The sequence below is a fragment of the Equus asinus genome, chromosome 22 (genome assembly GCF_041296235.1).
Source record: "Equus asinus isolate D_3611 breed Donkey chromosome 22, EquAss-T2T_v2, whole genome shotgun sequence".
In the NCBI taxonomy this organism is placed as follows: Eukaryota; Metazoa; Chordata; class Mammalia; order Perissodactyla; family Equidae; genus Equus; species Equus asinus.
In genome coordinates, this window is record NC_091811.1 from 65,352,181 (window position 1) to 65,372,802 (window position 20,622).

Genomic DNA, 20,622 nt, shown 5'->3' on the forward strand with positions numbered 1-20,622 from the left:
TCTGACTGAGCTCACAGAGCTGAGCAGAGCTTCTCCCTGAGCAGGAACCCAGGACCGTAGTCAATTCACTGCCGTACAACTTGGTTAGGCCAGTGTCAACAGGCTTCTTCCCCTACGTGTCCCCCAGCTGGGTGGCCTGATCTTTTCTGCAGAGGTTTGGAACCTGTGATGCCCAGACTTGCCACAGATGTTGCTAGAGTCCCATGACCATTCCTGCCTCTGTTTTCCCATAAAGGACAGGCATTATTTCGACGCCCTACGCTGTCTGCACATTAAGGAGATGGGAACTGAGAGTCATAAAGAAGCTTTGAAGAACCACAGAAATCGTTTTTTTTCTTATCGTTTTGGGTCCATTTGCCCATTACCCAGTTGAGAAAACCTTGCAGAAAAGCAGTTTCCTAATATGGCCCTTTGGCTATACAATGTAAACATTTGCGTTCATGGGACAAATAGGCTTGAGATGTTGTTAAACTCTCTAGAGACACATTATTCTTTCTATTTTCTTCTCGGTGATGTGATATGACATTATATAGTGTTGGGGAGGTAGAAAGTCTTGTGTACTTATGAATTTTCCCATTGATTCTCTCATGTTATTTCAATTATACATTATTTTCCCAGAAAAATCATCATAAACCATTTGGAATGGTCGTGCTTTTAACGAGTGCTAAAGATTTTTATCTCTAGCTTTGCCATCAGAAATAGACTCTGAGAGGTTCACTATCGCACAAAGAATTGGTGGTAGAACTAAAAATTGCACCCCAGTCCCTACTCCCCCACCGCACGATCCCCACCCGACAACTATTCTTTCTTTCTGGCCCTGGCTCAAACCTACGCTTCAAAATGGAAAGACCTGGCAAAAGCCTGACGCTAAATAGCTTTGTCCCTTCACTTTTTATTAAGCATTCCTCTGCTTGATGAAGTGCAGGTCGACTTAAAGCCAAAAACTTATCATGTGCTCCAGAGGTCACCAAACTCAGCTCGGCACCAGCCCTCGGAGCGAATTTAGAAGGCAGAGTCCTTCCACGGGGGTCTTCCATTCCTGGGCAAGGGTCTCTCGCCAGGGACCTCCGGGTCCATCCCTAAGAACAGTAGTGTGCATCGTTTTGAAGATCTCTAATGCCCTAAACGTGCTCTCCACTCAAGCTCCCTTTGGCTCACACATATTTCTAAGCCTCGTCTGCAATTTTCTGTTGCTTTTCTTCTATTATTTCCATCTCTCTCTCTTTCTAACACTTGATGGAGAATTTTTAGAAATATGCTCCCCTCCACCAGCTGTGTCTTCTTTGTCACATTTTGTCAGTCAGCTAGAAACTTGAAGGAATGGCTCAGACTGTAATTCCTGGAAGGGATGCCTGGCAGAAATCAAGGGAGATCTGCTAAAGAACTCTTAAGGAAAAGGATGGTCTTTAGGATGGTCTTTTGGCACAAGCATAATTTCAGCATTTTCCCACAAATGAGTTATTTTCAGAGGAAACAAACAAAAAGTATAGTAGAGTATGTATTAATATTAATTCTAATAGCTACCATGTATTATTTACTTGTGTTAATCATTTTACATACATTATTTCATTTAATACCATGAGTTCAACTCTCAATAATCCAACGAGGGTTGTTAGCATCCTCATGGTGTAGATCAGCACCATTTACAAATGTGGAGCAACGTTAAGGACATTTCTAAGGTCACAGAGCTGCGCAGCTTGGATGGAGAAAGGACACTGAGTATCCAGAGATGTTAAGACTCAGTTGAACGATGCAGAGCAAACGAGACAAAGATTATGAGCCAAGAAGGCTTGGATGGCAGAAGAGTTTTGAGGGTGATAGCAGCCAGGAAAGGTAGACAGAATAGTGGTGGAGGCTTAGGAACAGGGCCGTTGTGAGCGCGCAGAACCCATGCTTTCCAGCTCCCCCCTACCCCATCTACCACCACACTGAGTCATCTCTGGAGAAGAGTGACAGCTGAGAAGTGGGCCAGAATGAGCTGATGGGCCACAGTGCCACCTGGGCGATCATGGATGGTCTGGAGGGCAAAACCACTAAGTAAACATAATTGTTTTGTAACAAGTGGCTCCTAGAGCTTGCTGGGCCTCTGGTTTCTCTTTCCCCTAAGCTACTGGCCGAGCCCCAGACTCTTACCCTGGGCCCAGATTTTCAGTAGCATTGATAAATGATCGGTGTGTGTAGACAAAGGCTCCCACAGACACCCACCCTGCTGAAGCTTCTGGTGGGCCGGACTGACTTGGCCCTCCAGTCAATCCAGAAAACTGCCTGCCAGCCTCCACTGGCTCTCCTGGATGTCTCTAGCTCCTCTCAAATCAGGTGGACTTTGTGAGGGTAGGAGGGCGCGGTGAGAGCTTCCTGGAGAGACTGAGTAAGGAAGGCAGCCTGGAGCAGCAAGAGAGTTCTGGCCTAGGTGTACAAGACAGCGAGAGAGCCTAGGCAGGCAGCTTCTTCGTTCTCCAGCCACATAGCCACAGAGCTGGTAGCAGGGCTCAGGTGTCCCGACTCCAGCCGGGAACATTTCACCTATCCGCCTCCTCTTGAGAATAGATCTTCTTGCTTTGCATGCACACCAAAATATGGGAGCAAAAGCATTTGCATTCGAAAGAGCAATGCAAGGCCATCTTAAACTGAAGAAATGAATCCCCATCGATACCATTTCTGTCCGCCTGCCTGTTATTGCATCATGAGAAAATAGCTGGGCGGACTGCCACTGTGTTCAGAGGCTATGTTTAGGATGGTCTGATTTACAGCTTGACTGTGAAGCATGCACCAAATTCTTCAGGGAGAGGTCGAGGTGGTCCTCTGGAGAATTTGGGGGCCTTGATTTGCAATCAAGCTGCTTTTCACAGCAGCACTTCCATGTAGGCGAGTTCCGTGGTGAATAGCCGGGGATTCATTTCTGTAGCCGTGTTAATAAATCCTAAGCAATCCTTCGGGAAGCCAGCCACTCACACATGGTAGTCTGTCAGCCCCTGGGTGAGGAGGCCGGATCTGAGGGCTTCCTAGCAGGCCCTATCCACTGAAAAGAGCAATGCCCCCCGCCGAGGTACGACCCCAGATTCCACTTTACTTCTTCTATGGCCATTGGGCTTCCATGGGAAAAAAAAATACAAGTAGGATTCTTGCTAGACACCCCACCACGTGCCACTTCAGGGTGGGTGGAAGAGGGAGGAAGCAGGAAGTGGAGGGCAGATCGGATTGTGGCGGCTCCGGTGAGGGGGGACACAGCATTTGGGGCGGCAGAGGAAGTGTTGGGGCCTGGGGCGCTCAGCCTGAATCCCTTTCCTTTCAGCCTCGCTCAGTCTGGACGGGGAGCCGGGGGCTCACTGGCCACTGGGGAGCTGGGGAGCTGGTGGAAGCACTGGGCTCTCCCTCCCCTACCCGGGCTCCAGGTAACTGTGTGCATTTAATGAAAACCACAACCACAGAGGCCTCGGCCCTTGAAATTTTCCTGGAAGCCAATTAAAGCAAGGAGAGCCACAGTAGTAGATAAAATTAAACTCTGCACCAATTCTCTCCGGCTTACAAGTCCCTGAATTGTTTGTTTACACATTAAGGGCAAAAAAGGACTGTAGTCTTTCCTCTTAATTGCTGTAATTATGTCTGTGCCACCCACAGGACAGGCTGCTGAGCCCATTGCTGAGGGCGATGGCTGCAGCCTCTCTCCTCTTAGCGTTTTACAAGGTTTTTCTCATTTTCTGATCACCACTGCCCTATGGAGCTGCCAGGAGAAATTTATTCTCCCCGGTGCACTACCCACCCCCTCTTCTTCTTTTTTCTTTCTTGCTCTCTCTCTCTGTTTTTTTTCTTGCCGCTGTTGGGTACTTACCAGGAAGAGCTGACTTCCTCGGGATCAAAAGGGATTGCAATTTCTGTGATCAATTGTATGTGGTTAGGCATTCTCAGAATATCCCGAATGTGGAAGTACTCAAAAGCCCGTAATCTGGATAATAGTGGTCTGCGCTGGCCACATCCCTTAGGAAAGGCTGGGGGAGCCTGGGTCAAAAAACCTGCAAACTCTTGTCTGGCTCACGTGCATTCACCGCTGAATCGGGTCGAGCGTTTCCTTTGGGTTACCTGATACGGAGCAATTTGCGGTATCCATGTAGCCTTCTCCGCTTATCCCTGAAAGTCCCGCCCGAATCCTTTCCCTGTTTAATCGTGCAGGAATGCTATTCCAAAGGCCTGGGGTCAAAAGGGCGCAATAAATCAATCCAGATACACCCCTAATGAATGGCAAGTTAAACAGCATTTGTTTCAAGTTCATAGGTCCTCCTGGAAGATGCCTTTCTAGTGCAAGCAGAATTCCTGGGTCGCAGGTACAGAGGGCAATGGGGGTGGCGTGTGGAGGGCTTGTAGTCTCTGTTCTTTTTAGCCACCATTTTAAAAAGCCCCCCAAATATCCCCAAAGTTAGTTTGCCCAGCTGGCTTTGAAGGCACAGTGCTTCCTGCAGCCCTTATTCTGGGACAGAATTTTCTGATTCCCGTGGACTCTGGGGTGACCCAGACGCTGGGTCCACTTTCTCCCTTAGCTCATTGAGCCGGTCCTGGGTGGCTGGATGGGTGTTTCTGAGAACCTGCCATTCTCAGGGCTGCAAAGATTGAGCTGAAAGAAATCTTCCAGTCACATACAATTATGGCATAATCATGGGGACACGGCCTGTGGCATTCAGAAGATTAAATCACCGAGTCTAGCTGTGTCCCTACCCCCCCCAACCAATAACTGAAAGAAACTTGTTAGAGCCGTGTGAGAAAGAATAGGATAGCCTTTGCTCTTCCATGGACCCCAAGCCTTCTGGTAATAAATAAGAAAGAGTATTTATTACACGTTACAGTGACATTGTGGAATTCAAATGCTGTTAACCATAACACTTTCTTCCTCGAATGTTGAAAAGAGAGAAAAAAGTATTAGGATTGAAGAGGACGACAGCCGGAGCAGCAGCTTTAAAACCCAAGGAATGCGGTAAGGAGAGCCGTCTGTATTTTTAATAGTCACAGAATGGGGGAAGAAAGCGGGGCGCGAAGATGGACAGGATGTCAGGAGCGTAGGGTTCCAGGCCTGGTGTTGCCACTGTCTGGCTATGTTACCTTGGACAAGAGTACTACCCTCTCTTAATCTTGACTTCTCATTTATCAAATAAGAAAACGGTTTGAGAGCCTTCCTGTTTCGTCAGCTATTCACTCAGCTCTCAGAAAACCGCTGGGCCAGTCTTCCCTGAAATGCAGAGGCTCCCGCTTGTGAACCACGCTTCCTTTACCCAGAAGAGGCCCTGCTCGGGAGAGGTGATGGGCAGAGGACGAAAAGACCCTGTCTCCATTGCCTCAGTCTTCCGTGCTGCGAATTGGACAGCCAAGCCCTCACTAGCTTGTCTCCCTCTAATGCCACAGAAAGGCCCCTGATGGGGTCCTGATTAAAGCTAGGCTTTGAAGCCTGGCTTTCAACTTGAGTTCTCCCCCTGGATCCCCTGTAACCAACTGTGGGACCTTGAGCAAGTTACTTAACCTCCCTGGGCCACAGAGCCCTCATCTGGAAAATGGTGGCCATAGTCCCTGGTGGGGATATGTTAAGTATGACATCTGAAAATGAATGAAAGGGCCTAGTATAGTGCTTGACGCATAAGCTCTCAATTAATAGTAGCCAGAGAAATGGACAATGACAAAGACGTTTCCTAGGTCTTAGTCTCTTTATAGGGGCCTGGCAGCGGGAAAAGAGGATGCCCTCATTTGTGCGGGGGAGCCTCCGCCAAGCGTCCATTAGCTGCTCTGGGAGTGGGCAGGGGAGCCACCATAACAGGTCTCAGGGTCCATGCCTGCATTCAAGGGAGGACTGGGGAGGCCCCAGGAAACAGGAGCGAGAGGCCCATCAGGAAGAGGATGTCGATTTTTCATTCATTCGTTCTTTCAGCACTGAGAACCTCTTCCAGTGATGGTTTTTGCTTCTTTGCCATGTGCCAGACCTGTGCTAGGTATGCAGCAGGATTACAGAGATAAACGGCCCCAAACCCTCAGGGAACGGACAGCGTCCAGTGCTAGAAGTAGATGGGCAGTTACAATGGCAGCCCCAGTGTCTGGGGAAGGAAGGCACAGGAGGCACGGGAGATGGGGTGGCTGTCTTGATTTGCTGGGACTGTCGTGATGTTAGCACTAAAAGTCCCACAGCCTGGGAAGCCCCTCAATCCCAGGCAAACTCGGAGGGCTGGTCCCCTAGTGGGAGGAGCCAGAGGAACGGCAGCTAACCTAACCTTGCCAAGTCAGCAAGGGCTTCTAGGCAGAAGGAACGGCCTACAAGGATCAGTAGGAGTCAGCCGGGCAAGGCTGCCGAGCGTGAGGGCTGGAGAGGGTCCCAGGCAGAAGGAACCACATGTGCAAAGACTAGAAGCAAGAGAGCCTGTGAGGAAGCGGGGGCCTGGGCAGAGATGGTAGAAAGCCTCCCACTGGCATGGGCCGATGGCAGCCTGAAAATGTGTCCCACTTCCCCCTGACCTCCCCTTGACTCATGTGTAGATCTGGAAAACTACTGGAGGTGCAGTCTGGGTACCTCTCACACTGAGCAGGAGAGCAGAGAAGACTAATTCTTCCCAAGGTCCCTTCCAACCCTTCTAGCCTAACCAAGAAACCACACCATCAGGCCATCTACCAGGTAGGTGTTCATTCCCTGTACAAGAGACATGCCCTTCACCCTCCCTATCTGTTTCCGCTGCCTTAAGGAGTAACACCCATCATCACGCAACTGATTCGTCAGCAAGGATGTGTCATCTTAAAGTTGTCCAGGATGGATGCATTGGCTGGGCCACCATGGAGATGCAAGTTTATTTATTTATTTTTTCTAAATGAAAAAGCCCCTTTCTTGGTGAGGCATCACACTCCTTCCCACTCTAGTGAGGGCCTGGGGAACCATCTGGTGTTTTTTTTCCTTCTCATTATTCCCTAAATGTTTGCTTCATAGGAATGCTCTTTGCCTTGACTTGTTTCTGTCCTTCGCAGGGTCTATTCTGTAAATATGAACAGTGTTCAATCAAGAGGATACTTGTTTAGCTTTTCAGCATGTCTTTCCTAAAGCGAGTCTCCTTGGGAAAGGTGATTTCTGGATTATAAATCCTCGAGGTATGTGTTTCATCTTCTACTATTGGGCTGGTATAGACACATTGGGAAAAACAAATTAGTATCTTTTCTAAAGCCTCTCCCAGAACAGAAAAGAACATTAAAAAAAGTCTCAACATCACTTAATAAAGCTTTATGAGTAACTCCTTTGCTACCACAGATAACATTGCTAATGCATGTTGCACAAGGAGAGAAAATGTCCCAGGCTACACTTTACAACAGGCAGAAAACTTTGAGCCATCTTGCCAACACTTTATACCAAGTGCCAAATCCTTATTACTTTCCTAGGCATTTATTGTAAGAACAGGAATCATGATGCACCACTCTGCTATTCGTGTGGCTGCTCAGCGTCAAGTCCCCAGGACCTCCACAAAGTTGACTTGATTTGGTTTTCCACTTCCGTTTCTGAGTGAGAGCCACATGAACTCAGACATGCAGGCTCACAGGAGCCCGAGTGGGCGGCCCTTTCTGTTGCTGCTTTGGTCTGCCTGGACTCAGCGGTTGTGGTGTGTGCGGATCGGAGCCACTTCAGGGGACCCTCAGCTACACCCACCCCATATCCTCAAGTTTCCACTGAAACAAGACGCCTGGGGTAATGCTTAGGACAGCTCGGACAGTTGCAAACCTCTGGGGCACTTGGGAGAAATGTGGCTTGAGTTTTGGAGCATTGACGTATATTTTCTAACTCCTCATATTTAATCCTGAGAATTGGGCTGGATGTTAAATCCTAGAGGTGGGGGGTTTCCTAGAGGACAGTGACGTCCAAAAACTGTCCAGGGTTTTGGTGTCAGATTTTTGACTTGATGGAGAGTTTGGAGAGTGGCCCCTATATATGAACATTAATAGTGCCTTTCTCAAAGGCTAAATGAAATGTTGTGTTCCTCCTCCACTTTGTAAATGTTCAATTGGCAAGTCAAGTCTTTTCACCTTGAAAGTCTTAATTATGCTCCCAAATCACCAGGGGTGATGTTGAAAATATTTAGCACAGGCAACAATGAAGCAGAATGGGCATTAACAGCAATCAAAGGGATGACAGCTGTGAACAACAGACATGGCCTCACCTGAGCATTAGTCCAGCTGAGCACCAACCCCATCGATTTGTTCAATGATCGCTGCATGCGTACTATGGATCGCTCACTCTGCTAGGCACTGGGGCTACAATGCTGAACAAACCCAGACATGTTCCTGTCCTCCTGGAGCTGACGATTTGTTAAGAGACACAGATATTCATTGAGTAAGCACATAAAAATACATACCATGTCCACCTTGGCAAGGAATTGCACATGGTACTACGATAGGCCTTGATCTAGCTGGGGGTGTCAAGTGAGCTGAGAACTGAAAGATGGGAAGCACTAACTAGACTACCACATGAAGGAAGAGTCCTTTAGCAGAGGGAATAGCATGCACATGTGAACTTGAGTGACCTGCCCAGTCGCACAGCTGGTAACCGGTGAAGTCAGAGACAGGCACAGCGCTCCAGGGGTCCTGGCTAAGGTCAATACTAGCCCTGTCCAATAGAACTTTCTATAATGATGGAAATATTCTAGAGCTGTACTGTCTCAGACAGTAGCCATTAGCCCTATGTGGCTATTGAGCACTTAAATTGTGGCTAGTGTGACTGAGGAACTGAAATTTTATTTAATTTTAATTAATTTAAATGTGAATAGCTACCTGTGGTGACCCTACTGGAAAGTACAGACCTATACGAACAAGTGCTGAACTGGCCCAGGTGACATGGGGCAGAACGTCATTTAAAAGGTGAGGAAATGTTTTTCTGAGATGATGTTAGCACATTGACCTCAGGGACTTCATTTATTCACTCTCTTCCTCACTCAAAAGCAAAAATATATTGCGTCCATGCTATGTGCCAGGCACAAGACTAGACCTGGAGATTCCCTGGTTAAGTAGACTAAGCCCCAGCTCTTGAGGCATTTACAGCCTAATGGAGGGAAGAAGCCCAGAGGAGTAGGAGCGACACACTCTGACTGAGGTGGCAGGATCCTGCTCTTTCCGGCTTGCTATCAGTGGAGGAACTGAGGCATAATTCTCCTCTAACTCAATCTTGGCTATGCTCAACTCTAAAGGCGAAACTCAGGATTGCTAAATTCTGACCGCTCCCATACCCCAAGGCCTTCCAACAAAGGGAAGGGCTTTAACATAACATACTACATACCATTTTTTTTTAACCCCCAAATTTGGTATACCAGGTGTTAGAAAAAAGATAAATTTGTGTTTGCATAGACTTTAGCTCTTGAGATGTAGGGCATCTATCCTTGAGTTTGGAGAACTGGGCCCCACTGATAAATGTTCTTCAGAAATAGATCACAGGACTTCTTCTCCAGGATCTGGTAAGCGACATTCCATTTTGGTCACGGCCAGGCTATATTTTCATGGGACTTTCAGGCACTGACCTTTGCTTCTCACCCAGGCTGCAGAAGGAGCTAATCATTTTTACCTATTTTTTAAAAGCACTTTCTCACCAGCATTCACTTCAAACGTTTAAACATCCCTGCTATTGCATATGGGATACTGACAGTTCTTACATCATCATAAAAAACTCTTCCTGATACTCTATTAAACTCATTATGCCTAAATATTCGATTCCTGCCAATACACGATTTAAATCATCACTTCAAAATAGTTTGTTTCCAATTATCAGGATCTACTAAATTACCTCCTCGAACCAACCACCTGAAAAGACATCCCGTGCCAGGGAGAAGAAGAGACGCTTCCCATTATAATCCCAGCACACTTGCCCAGGGAGCTTCCTCTTATAGCACATTAGTTTTTCTGATGGGTTCTGGTAATTCTTTCCATGAAGTCTTAGGAGTAAACTTTTTTAGTTTTTGGAAGTCTGAAAATATCTTTATTTTGCTGTCATTTAAGAGTGATACCTTGAAAGGTTTTAAAAAGCTGAAATAACAGTTGTGCCCATCAGCTCTTGCAAGATATCATTCCACTGTCTTCTGGCATCCATTATTGATGATGAGAAGTCAGCTGTTAATCTGAGTATCATTCCTTTTAAGGTAACATGTCTCCTTTCTGGTAGCCTCTATCTTTATTTTTACCTAATGCAGTTTCAGTAATATGTGTTTAGGTGTGGATTTGCAGTTAATTACCATATTTGGATTCCATGTTCCTTTTCAATGTGAGGGTTCATAATTTTTTTTAAGTCTGAAAACATTTTTATCATTGTCTCCTCAAACCATACCTCTCTCCCACATGGGAGACTTTGCATTCTATCTCCATATCTTTTATCTTCTTTTCGATGTGTTCCCTCTCTTTATCTTTTTAAAGTGTTTTCTAAGTGATTTCCTCATATCTATTTCTAATTTACTAATTATCATCTCAGCTCTATTTTGCTGTTTTACTTATATATTAAGGCTTTTAAAACAATTTTAATGACTATTTTTCATAACTAGAATCTATATTTGCCTCTTTTTTAAAATTCTCCCATTATTTTTCCAAAATATTCCTTTTTGTCCATTTCTTTCTTTTTTTCTTGAATATTTAAAAAATGCTAATTAAAAACCTCTTTCAGATTGCTCAGTTGTCTTTATTCCTGTGCGTTTGTTCACCGTCTTTCCTAGGAATTTGTTTCCTTAGGTGCATCTGAGCTCCTCTCCAGGGAAAGTTGTCTTCCATGGGAGGCATCTCTGGGAAGGTCCAAGTTTGCCTGTGAATCGGTCTGTATGTTAATTTCTCATTCCTCTATCACGTAGATGGTGTGCATTTGGAACCCACTCCTGGTTGGGATTTCTGTTTCTTGCAAGTGGCTTTTCCCTTCTTCAGTTCCACATCCCTAACCTGGTGGACAGAGATGTCGTGGTGCTGCATCAAGACAACAAGGTCCCAGTGCTTGGCCTTAGGCAAGATTTGGGGTTCAGCTTTACCGCGCATACGGGTATATGGTTTCAATGCCTGTCCTGCCCCACTGAGACTAGCCCAGACTTCACCCAGAATGGGTGAATTCTGAGTGTATCTCAGCTCCACATATCCAGGGGGAATCTGGTCTTCGATTTCCACCTTGGGCTCTTTTTTAGAGTGGTGATTGAAAACATAGATTCTAGATTCTGACAACCTGGAATTAAAATTCCAGCTCTGCCACTTACTTGCTGCATGACTTTGGGCAAGTTACTTAACCTCTCTCTGTCTCAGTTTCCTCAACTGTAAAATGGGGATAATAATTGTATCCTCATGGAGTTGTTGTAAGGACCAAATGAGCTAATACATGGGAAATACTGAGGATGGTGCTGGCACATGGCAAGCATTAAATACGTGTTTACTGTCATTATTACTTGCTTTCAAGCTTGCCTAAGTACTGATACATTATATATATATATATATATATGTAGGCATATATTACCACATATTTTTATTGTATATTATTTGGTTAAATATATTTAGTTTTGTTATATATGTATATATTGTTTTATACATTTTCTTTTATAATTTTAAAAATCCGTATTGCATATGGATAGCATAAGATTTTCATTCTGTTGGAGAAATTTGGCCTTTCTGAAGGGAGCCACAGTGGTAGCAAGTAGGATATGGAAAGCTCACATTATATTCAGTTGTATATACAGCATTTGGGCCCCCCAGCTTCTCAATGGGTGAATTCTTTTTTCCTCATTAAAAGCCCGGCTGGGCTCTGCTGTCCTTCTCTCCTTCTCAGGGCTGTCACTGCTAATCTTCACAAATTCATCTTTCTTCTGAAGGTCAGGGAACTGCAGAGATGTTTAGATGTATTTGAGCTGGCAGGAGAATTATTTTACTTCATTCATTCCTCCATACAAAAGGTTTTTTATTTTGCGTTTTACCATTTTATTTGACCACACCAGCAAGTCTGTTTAACTGAATGTGGTATTTTCACAAGGAATAATGATCTGAGGGAAGGGGACCTGTTCCCGAAAGTGGGATTGTGGATGCTAGTCTTGGCTCAATTTCTGGGGTTTATTAAAAGAGTGTTTATAAAACCACTCTATTTGTATTTACCAAGAATATTAGTGGAGGAAAAGGGCAAAAGATGGCCTGGGATTCAAAATTCTCTGAGGATAAATCAATCATTAAGGAGATGGTATTTACATGAATAACCAAGACTTGATGCGATGTGTCAGACGATGCAGCTCCTGGCCACGAGTCAGCAAGGATTTCAATGTACAATCAACCTTCTCTCATTACTCAGAAATAAATGAAAAACTAGTCAATTAACCAGCAGGCTGCTCTGACATTTCTTGAGTAGGAGGGTCTGAAAGAATGATTTCACCAACCCCTGCTCTCCTTTAGCTTTCCAGGCCAATGAGAAATCCTAGTGAGCTGACTTGCTCTTCCCCTGTAGATGCAACAAAGAGCACCACTTTTTGGGAGCTTCTGTCTCTCCTCCCTTTCTTTCTTACTTTTGGAGGCCCAGCAGTAGCTGTGTCCGTGGTGGGGGCACATATAGTTTATCAGAGGTACTTACTATACATTAAACATTCATTTTGGCATAAAAATCCCCAAAGAAAACTTTGACCTTGTGTAGGGAGTTTGACAGTGCTCTCCATAAAATGGTGTGCAAAATGTGCTTGTGAACATATGTACGGTTGGAGGGCTGGGGCTGGGGGAGGGCGTGTGGCATCCCATAGGGTCACGGAGCCAAAGCAGAGTGTGAAGCCCTTAGTCTGAGAATTCCTCTCTGCATGGCCTCATTCTGTGCACAGTAAGCCCAATGGGCAGAGCCACTAAAACAGGGCATGACTTTGATGTGTGTGACACCAGAGTCTCTCTAACATACAAGACTGAGTTGAGTAAATGTTTCATTTATTCTAATTTCTGTGGATAAAACCACTGTTCCCAGAGGGGATCAATACATGGTGGCTAGAGAGGTTAGAATTTAGAATTTTAATCTCAGTTGTGTCAAGGTATCATTAATTAATTAGTGAATTAATTCAGCAAATACTTATCAAATATCTAGTATGTGTCAGGTACTGAGCTAGGCTCAGGAGATATAATGAGGAACAATGCAGACACGGTCTATAAGTCATATGCCCATAACAAAGTGATATTACCTCTCTGAGACTCATTTTTTTCACCTGTAAAATGGGGTTGTAGTAAGTACTAAAGGAGAAAATGTATGGGAAAGTGCTTTATAAATTCTAATGTTTTATATATATTGGAGATACACACACACACACACACACACACACTGACACAATCGTCTTCCAGTCACTGTAAAGCATGGTGAAGGATTGATGAAGCTTGGTAAAAGAGAACATGACATAAATACTCATATTTCTCAAAAGAGGAGGTTGTGTGGAGATTTTTTAAAGACTGAATTAGGATCCTGAGAATGACTGAAGCTTCCCTCAAGAATCTGGGAGGGAGGGAGGTTATAAATGATGACCCAATCTGAGCAGTTTGGGTCCTCTTGTGCATGCAGCCTCTTGGACTTCTGGAGGAGCAGCAGATGGGTAATCTGACAGACCTCAAGGTCAGGGGTGGAGGCAAGACAACGTAACACAGCCTAGAAATGTGCCAAGAGTGCCCACCTGCTGAAATACCTGGAGCAGGCTGGTCCAGCGAGCATCTTTTACCCAGACCCCAGGAAGAAAGAAAAGACTACGGAGGGAATGGTTTTTAATGAGTACTCTGTGTTTAGAAGGATGGAGATTGGCTCAGCGTCTCTTCTCCATGCCCAGCTCTCTAAAATCAGCCTGAGGGGGGCCCTTCAGACAGGGTTGGACAGAGAGAGATGGACAAGGAAGGCCAGAGACGCTCCAAGAGTCTCTTGTGATGAAGGCCATTGGGCTGGAGTCCACATCTCAGCTCTCTCTGGCTCCCCCTTCTTTCCGCACCAAGCACAGGCATCAAGTACTTGTTACAGTGGAAGAATAAAGGCAAATGGCGTATTATTCTCAGAGATGCTTATATTATGACATCCAAAAAAGAGAAAGTATTGCGAGACAGGAAAGAGAGTCAGAACCACCAATCAATATCATGAACCCATCCATTTCTCCCATATCTGCTGCTGCTGCCATTGACAGAACGCCCATCAGCTCTTCCCGATGTGGGCAAAGGCCTCCTTATTGAGCTCTAATTTTTACTCTTGACTTCCGCCAATACATTCTGCACACAAAAGTTGGTGTTTTTTCCCAGCTAAATTCAGTTTAGGTCTCTTCCCTGTTTAAAGCTATTCTGCGTCATCTCCTTACACTTAAAAAAGACCCCAAACCCTTTGCTTTGACCTACAAGACCCTGAATGATCTGGCCCTGAAGATCTCATTTAAGATGTCTCCTACCCTTCCCCTCTCTCCCTACCCTCCATCCACACTGGCCTTTTTTGATTTCCCAAACTTTCCAAGCCTCTTTCTGCCTCAGGACCTTTGCATAGGCTGCTTCCTCAGCCTGGATGGCTCTTCCCTGGTTGATTACAGCCCTCAACTCCAAGAGGCCTCGCTGGCATTCTGTCTAAGGCTAACCCTCCCCTGTTTCCTCCTTCTCTGTCATAGAACTCTGATTTCTTCCTTCAAAGCGGCTGCCCTCATTTCTAATGTACATGCTTATTTCCTTTCCTTCTGTCTCCATCACTGAACTGGAAGCCCTAGGAAGGCCAAATCCATTTATGTCTATTCACCACACCCTAGTGCTTGAAACGTAAGATGGTGTCCTGCAAATATTTATCAACGGAATAAATAAAAGTTTGAATTTCTTTCCCCTTAGTTCTTACAGAGAGCGCCGGCAATTGGACGGGCTGCCACGTCCGCGCCTCCGCGCCTCTGCGCCCAGGATACACGTCCCTTCCGTCAGGACTGCCTTTTCCCTTTGACACCTCCAGACTCGTACGCCTCCTGCTTCAAGACCCAGGGCCCCCCTTTCTTCTTCCGGGAAGCTTTCTCTTTGCTCTCTTTGGGGCCTTCGCCCTCCCCTGTAGCCCTCTGTGAGCGTTAGGACACCGCCTTGTAACTATGTCTGTCCCCCGTCCCCTCTCGCGCATTGTGAATCTCTGGGCACGGGGAGCATGTCTCATTCCTCTTTGCATCTCCAGCATCAGCCTGGCGTCTGGAACACAACAGGCACAGGGTACGCCTTTGCGGGGAGCCTACAGACTTTTACACAGGCCATAGAAAGAGGCAGCGTGCAGGGACCGCTGGCCGCTCCTGGTGGCTTCTGCGGAGTGACAGGGTCAGCGTGGTGGCCGATGCATCCGGCGAACAAAGAGCTGCCTCTGAGCCGGAGGATGCGCGCTCCTCCCTCCCCCGCCGCCGCGCTCGGAGGGGAGAGCAGCCTGTGTCCAGGCTCCGCAGGGCTTTCCCGGCCTGTGCGAGGAGCACATTCTTGGGGCAGATTTTCAAGCTGAAGTCATCCAGAACAAAAGCTGCTTGCCAGCTGTGGCCCGCCGCCCAGCCCCCTCGCTGCAGCCCTGGTGCCATTGCTGCCTAACGGGAGGGGGCGAGGGCCTCCGGAGAAACATCTGGTCGGGGCCACTGTCAGCTGCGGAGATGAGCCCAGCGAGTCCCCATCTGACATCTGGGGGCTGCTGGGTGCCGAAGGCGCAGGGAAAGCCAGGAGGAGGCGGCCTCGCTGGGGCGCTGGGGTGATGCTGCCGGGCCGGCCGGGGCTTGCGGCGCCGCCTTCTTTCCCTTCTCGCTCCCTGCTGGCCGCCGGGAGACTCTGCGGGCAGGGGTTGGGAGCGCAGGCCCTTGAAAATGAGGAGCCACGTCTGCTTAGGTCACGGGGGTCTGAGGCGCGGCCTCTCAGCCCCCTGAGGAGAAAAAGTGGACTTAGGTCCATGTGCCTGTCGGATTGTCGCAACGTCTCTTAACACTGTCTCTTCCACCCCTTGCCAAGGACCCTCACGTTCTCCCGTCTACTTCAGCCCCGCCCCCGATAGTAGAGCTGGGACACCTAGACCATATTCCAGATCTTTCTTTTTGTGTCTTTGCCCTCTGCGAAAGGCGGCTGTTCTGACAAAGATTTCTGAGGTACTGTGGGAATAGATGGTAACACCTAGCTATGTTCTGGGATAAATTTTTTTTTTTTTTTTAATTTTAACAATGACTTTCGAGGACCAAGAAAAAACTCAAAGGAGCGAGTAGAATTCCAGGGTCTGTGGGAGGCCTTCAGGACAGCCTTGCATTTCGGTAATTCCTCAAATCAAGTGCACGGAGACACAGACTTCGGGTCTGATGCCTGCCCCCTCCCGCCAGCCCTGGAGTCCACACCCAGGTGAACAGGAGTTTGGATTTTTGGAGGGTCTGTGCTGTCGGTGAACCGTCTGCAGACGAGCTGCGGCCCACAGGGAAGACGTTATCTTAATGGCACTGGTGGATCAGGGGTGTCACACGTCATTAAAATAGCTGATTGATTAGAAGAAAATAATTAGCTTGCCCTGCCTTGCCAGGAAGCCTTTTGACATACCAAGAAGGAGATATGGAGGGGACGAGGGGTCATCCATCTTTTGATCATTTGTTTTCCCTCCAAGGTGATGAAAAAGGCCCTGATAACCCTTAGGGAAGGAAAGAATATAAACAAGTTGTCTTTCTTCTTTGCCATTTACTCAGAGAGGAGCTATCTGCAGACTTTCTGGAGTGTGGTGTGTTTATTCCAGTTACATAGATAGACTCCTTTAAATCAAACACTCTGTTAGTGCCTTGGAGTTGTAAATCAGTGGTTCTTTTCAAGTGACTTGATAGAATGTGATATTCTGCTTTCCCTTGACAGGATATAAACACAGAAACCTAAATATTATAATCAAGGCCAGCCATTGGCAGGACCGTGAAGAAGGGCAGGTAGATTCCAGTGGCTTTTCAATGCCCTTCTTGCCTTCCGGGTATCTATCTTTCTCTGGAGGTTGGTATTCATCCTCTTTGTCTGCTTGGAGAGAAGCTGGCAAACTTATTTATACTCAGGAGTGATATGGTTTAATGCATTTTTGTGCTCAGAGACATTGGCATTTTAGCCAAAGGCACAAAGAACCTTAAGCCAAAAGACGTCTCTGGAGAGGCATTTTGCTGGTGTGTTGGGCCTTCTCACTCTCCTGGAAATCATGCTGTTGACTCAGTGGGCCTCCTGATAATCCTGCACCCTTGGGGACAAAAGGACGGAGGAAGAGTGGATCTGGATCACCAGGAGCCTGACTTCAGGATGAGCCGTTTCCTCCCTCTCCGTCCTTGCTCTCCATCACTGCTTCAAAGAAGCGAAGATGAAAGTAGGATATGATGCTCATGTTAGAAAATAAAATGATGGAGCACCATTGGCCTGGGGAATAGAATCTGAGTTTGGGAGTCAGCTGGAACCAGACATCAGCTGAGTGACCTCAGATACATGACAATGTCCTCACAGCAGTAGAATACTGACCTTGCAAAGCCTCGTGAGCACGCATAGGTCATGCAGGAGAAAATACTTAGCCAAATAAATATTAGTTTTCCTCCCTTTTTAAAAATAATCAGGAACTCTGAATTTCACCTGAACATAATGTATTGACTCTCAACTGCTAATCGACTTGGACAGCTTTTTTTTTTTTTAAGATAACATTATTGACTTTTAATGAGCATACAAGTAATGCATGTTCTTCGTGGAAATTTGGGAAATGAAAAGAAAAGAAAAAAAAAAAGAAAATCCCTCATATTCTTTCTTTAGGCAGAATCACTAACGTTTTGTTTTTTCTTTTAATTTTTCCAGTTCTTTTTCAATGCCTATAGGCACTTTTTTTTGAACTTTGCCATCATACCACACACACGGTCTGCTTTGCAGCTTCCTCTCCTCCTCTCACACATCATGAGCACTTTCCCACGTCATCAAACGTGCAGAGTGGACATGGTTTTACAGTTGCTGCCATCGCTAACGAGAGCCATCAGTAAGATGACACTTGTTCTTCTAGGACACCTGTCAGTCACTGAAATCACTGTTCACGGGGCAGCAGTAGTGGCCACTGTTTGGCTCTTATTTTTAATACCCTCACTTCCAAAGCTGGCTTTTGGCAGGACCTTGAGTTCTTGTCTGGACTTTGGTTTCTGGTATGGCCAGATCTGGGAATGGGCATTAGGATGGCAGTGGTTTCAGCCTATTTGTCCTCCCACTGGCCAGAAGTTCCCTCTGCATTTGATCACAAAAGGCCACACTTGAAATGCAGTTATTGGAAAAGGTCCTTCAATCCACAACTGGCCCCAGGGCAGCAAAGAGTTGTGGTAAGATAGCTTCTGAATGAATCAATGCATGCATGAGGCAGGGGCCTTCCATTCATTCAGAAATGAGGATTCCATGTTGGTTACAGTTATTTTCAGCATGATATTATGGGGAAGTTTTAGCTTCTTTTTTATGTTACTTGACTTCTCAGTGCCTCAGCTTCCTCACCTGAAAAATGGAGATGATAATAGTTCCTATCTCATGGGGTTCTTGGGTGCTAAATGAATGAATGATACACACGTCGTTCTTTCAACATTGCCTGCCGAAGAGCGACTGCTCAATAAACCATAGCTATCATTATTATTATTATTATTATGTGCTTTTCTACATTTTCCAAGATTTTTGCAGTAAGTCCAGCTACCCATACACACAATATTTTTTAAAACATATTTTTAAAAAGAAACAACACACAATCATGGGAACACAGCATCTTAGACCAATAAAGTGAAACAGAATTGGGAGGATTGGACCTCCCAAAGGCTGGGAGTAAATCCCGAGGTCAAACCTGTTGCTGCCATACAATGTCTTTCTAGGGGCTGCCCCATAGGGAGTGTGCCTGACCTGTTTTGCTCAAATAACTGACTTTGATGGAAGGCAATTTAATACTAGGAACAGGGAAAAAAGTAGAATTGGCATCCGTTAATTAAAACTATTTCATGATATTTTCTATGAAAAAGCTGTAAGTCGCTCTTACCTGCTGCCTGGCAGCCATTGAAAAAGCCCCAGCAGTGAACAAAGACTGGAACCCGAGGAAAATCATCGGGTGGGACGCAATCTTGCAACATGTAGGCTGGTGTAGAGTCTGAGACATGCTTCCTTAAGGAGATGCCACGCTCTGTGAGAGGAGGGTTGGTGTAAAAATCAGGGCGCTCTGAATTAGTCTAACTTATGCTTCTAAAAGTGATATTTTCTTCCCATGTCAAAACTCGCAACACCTGAGAAAATAAGTAGGAATGTCTTTGTGGTTATGAACTTTAAGTGAATGATGACAATTTTGAGATACGTGCCAAAATAGGATAGTCCTCGCTTTCCTCATTCCTCTTAAGAGTGGTCTGGACTTGCTCATGTCTAAAACCTGTAGCAGACACTGTGGGAGCCTCTCCCCCTCCGAAGTTGGTGAGGGCTCCCTTTGTTCCCGCTTGGCCTCTGGAGTTGTTCTGGAGCTATACAGCTTAAGACCAGCAGATGGCAGGTGGCGTCAGGCTCGCGGACACTTGGAGACTGGGAAAGCCATCTTCTCTGCAGTAAAATTCTAAACTTCAGTTAGGAATAAAAGTGCAATTGTTTTAGCTATCAGATATTGTGCTTGATAATCTGGTTTTGTGTTTCTATGATGTCTAGCTCATCTGTGGCGGAAACAAAACTAAATATAACTCAGACACCATTTCACTCGTTCCTTTAACTGAAAATGGATAAGGCTCACCATTTTCCTCGACCTGTCCGGGACACTGTTGGGAGCCTCATAGCATGCTGTGGGCTGGAACAGCAGGACAAGCGATCAATAGATTCTGGGGAGGAGAGAATGAGCACACCACCCCTACGTGTTCTGAGAATGGAAGCGGATGATTGTCCCAACCCACCCCCTGCCCCTCCCCAGCCCATAGCAAAGACGCCTAGAATCGGAGCCGCGTTCCCTAGAATGCCTGCTGCTGGAATGGGGTTAGAGATAGCTGAAGGCATTGCTTGGGGTTTTGAAAGTAGATAATTTCCACCCTTACCAAGCAGAATTTAACTTAATCTCCTTGTTTTCAGCTCAGCACCTCAGCCCTGTCCTCCTCTAGGCCTCTTGTCCCTGAGCCTGGAACTTTTGCAGAGAATAGCTTCTAGTCTCTAAGGGGAGAGGGGAGAGGACAGGAAGGGTGGAAATACAAATGCCTGGCTGCATGGGGTGGAGCAGGGAGCCAGAGGTCCACCTTCCACAGACCTTCAACCAAACCCGTGTTTTCACCCTCACCTTCTATGGTACTTAGTGTCTCTAAGGCCTGAATCTTTCTGGGGCTCATATGAGAAAATTGTTCATTAAAAAAAAAAAATCCTCGTGGCCAGCCTGGTGGTGCAGTGGTTAAGTTTGCAGTTTCCGCTTTGGCTGCCCAGGGTTCACCGGTTCAGATCCCGGGTGCAGACTACGCACCACTTCTCAAGCCATGCTGTGGCAGGCATCCCACGTGTAAAGTAGAGGAAGATGGGCACGGATGTTAGCTCGGGGCCGGTCTTCTTCAGCAAAAAAGAGGAGGATTGACAGCAAATGTTAGCTCAGGGCTAATCTTTCTCCAAAAAAAAAAAAAAAAAAAGAAATCCTCTTTAGGAGATAAGCTATCGTTCTGTTAAACCCCTGCTCTACATTTTCACAGTTTCTCC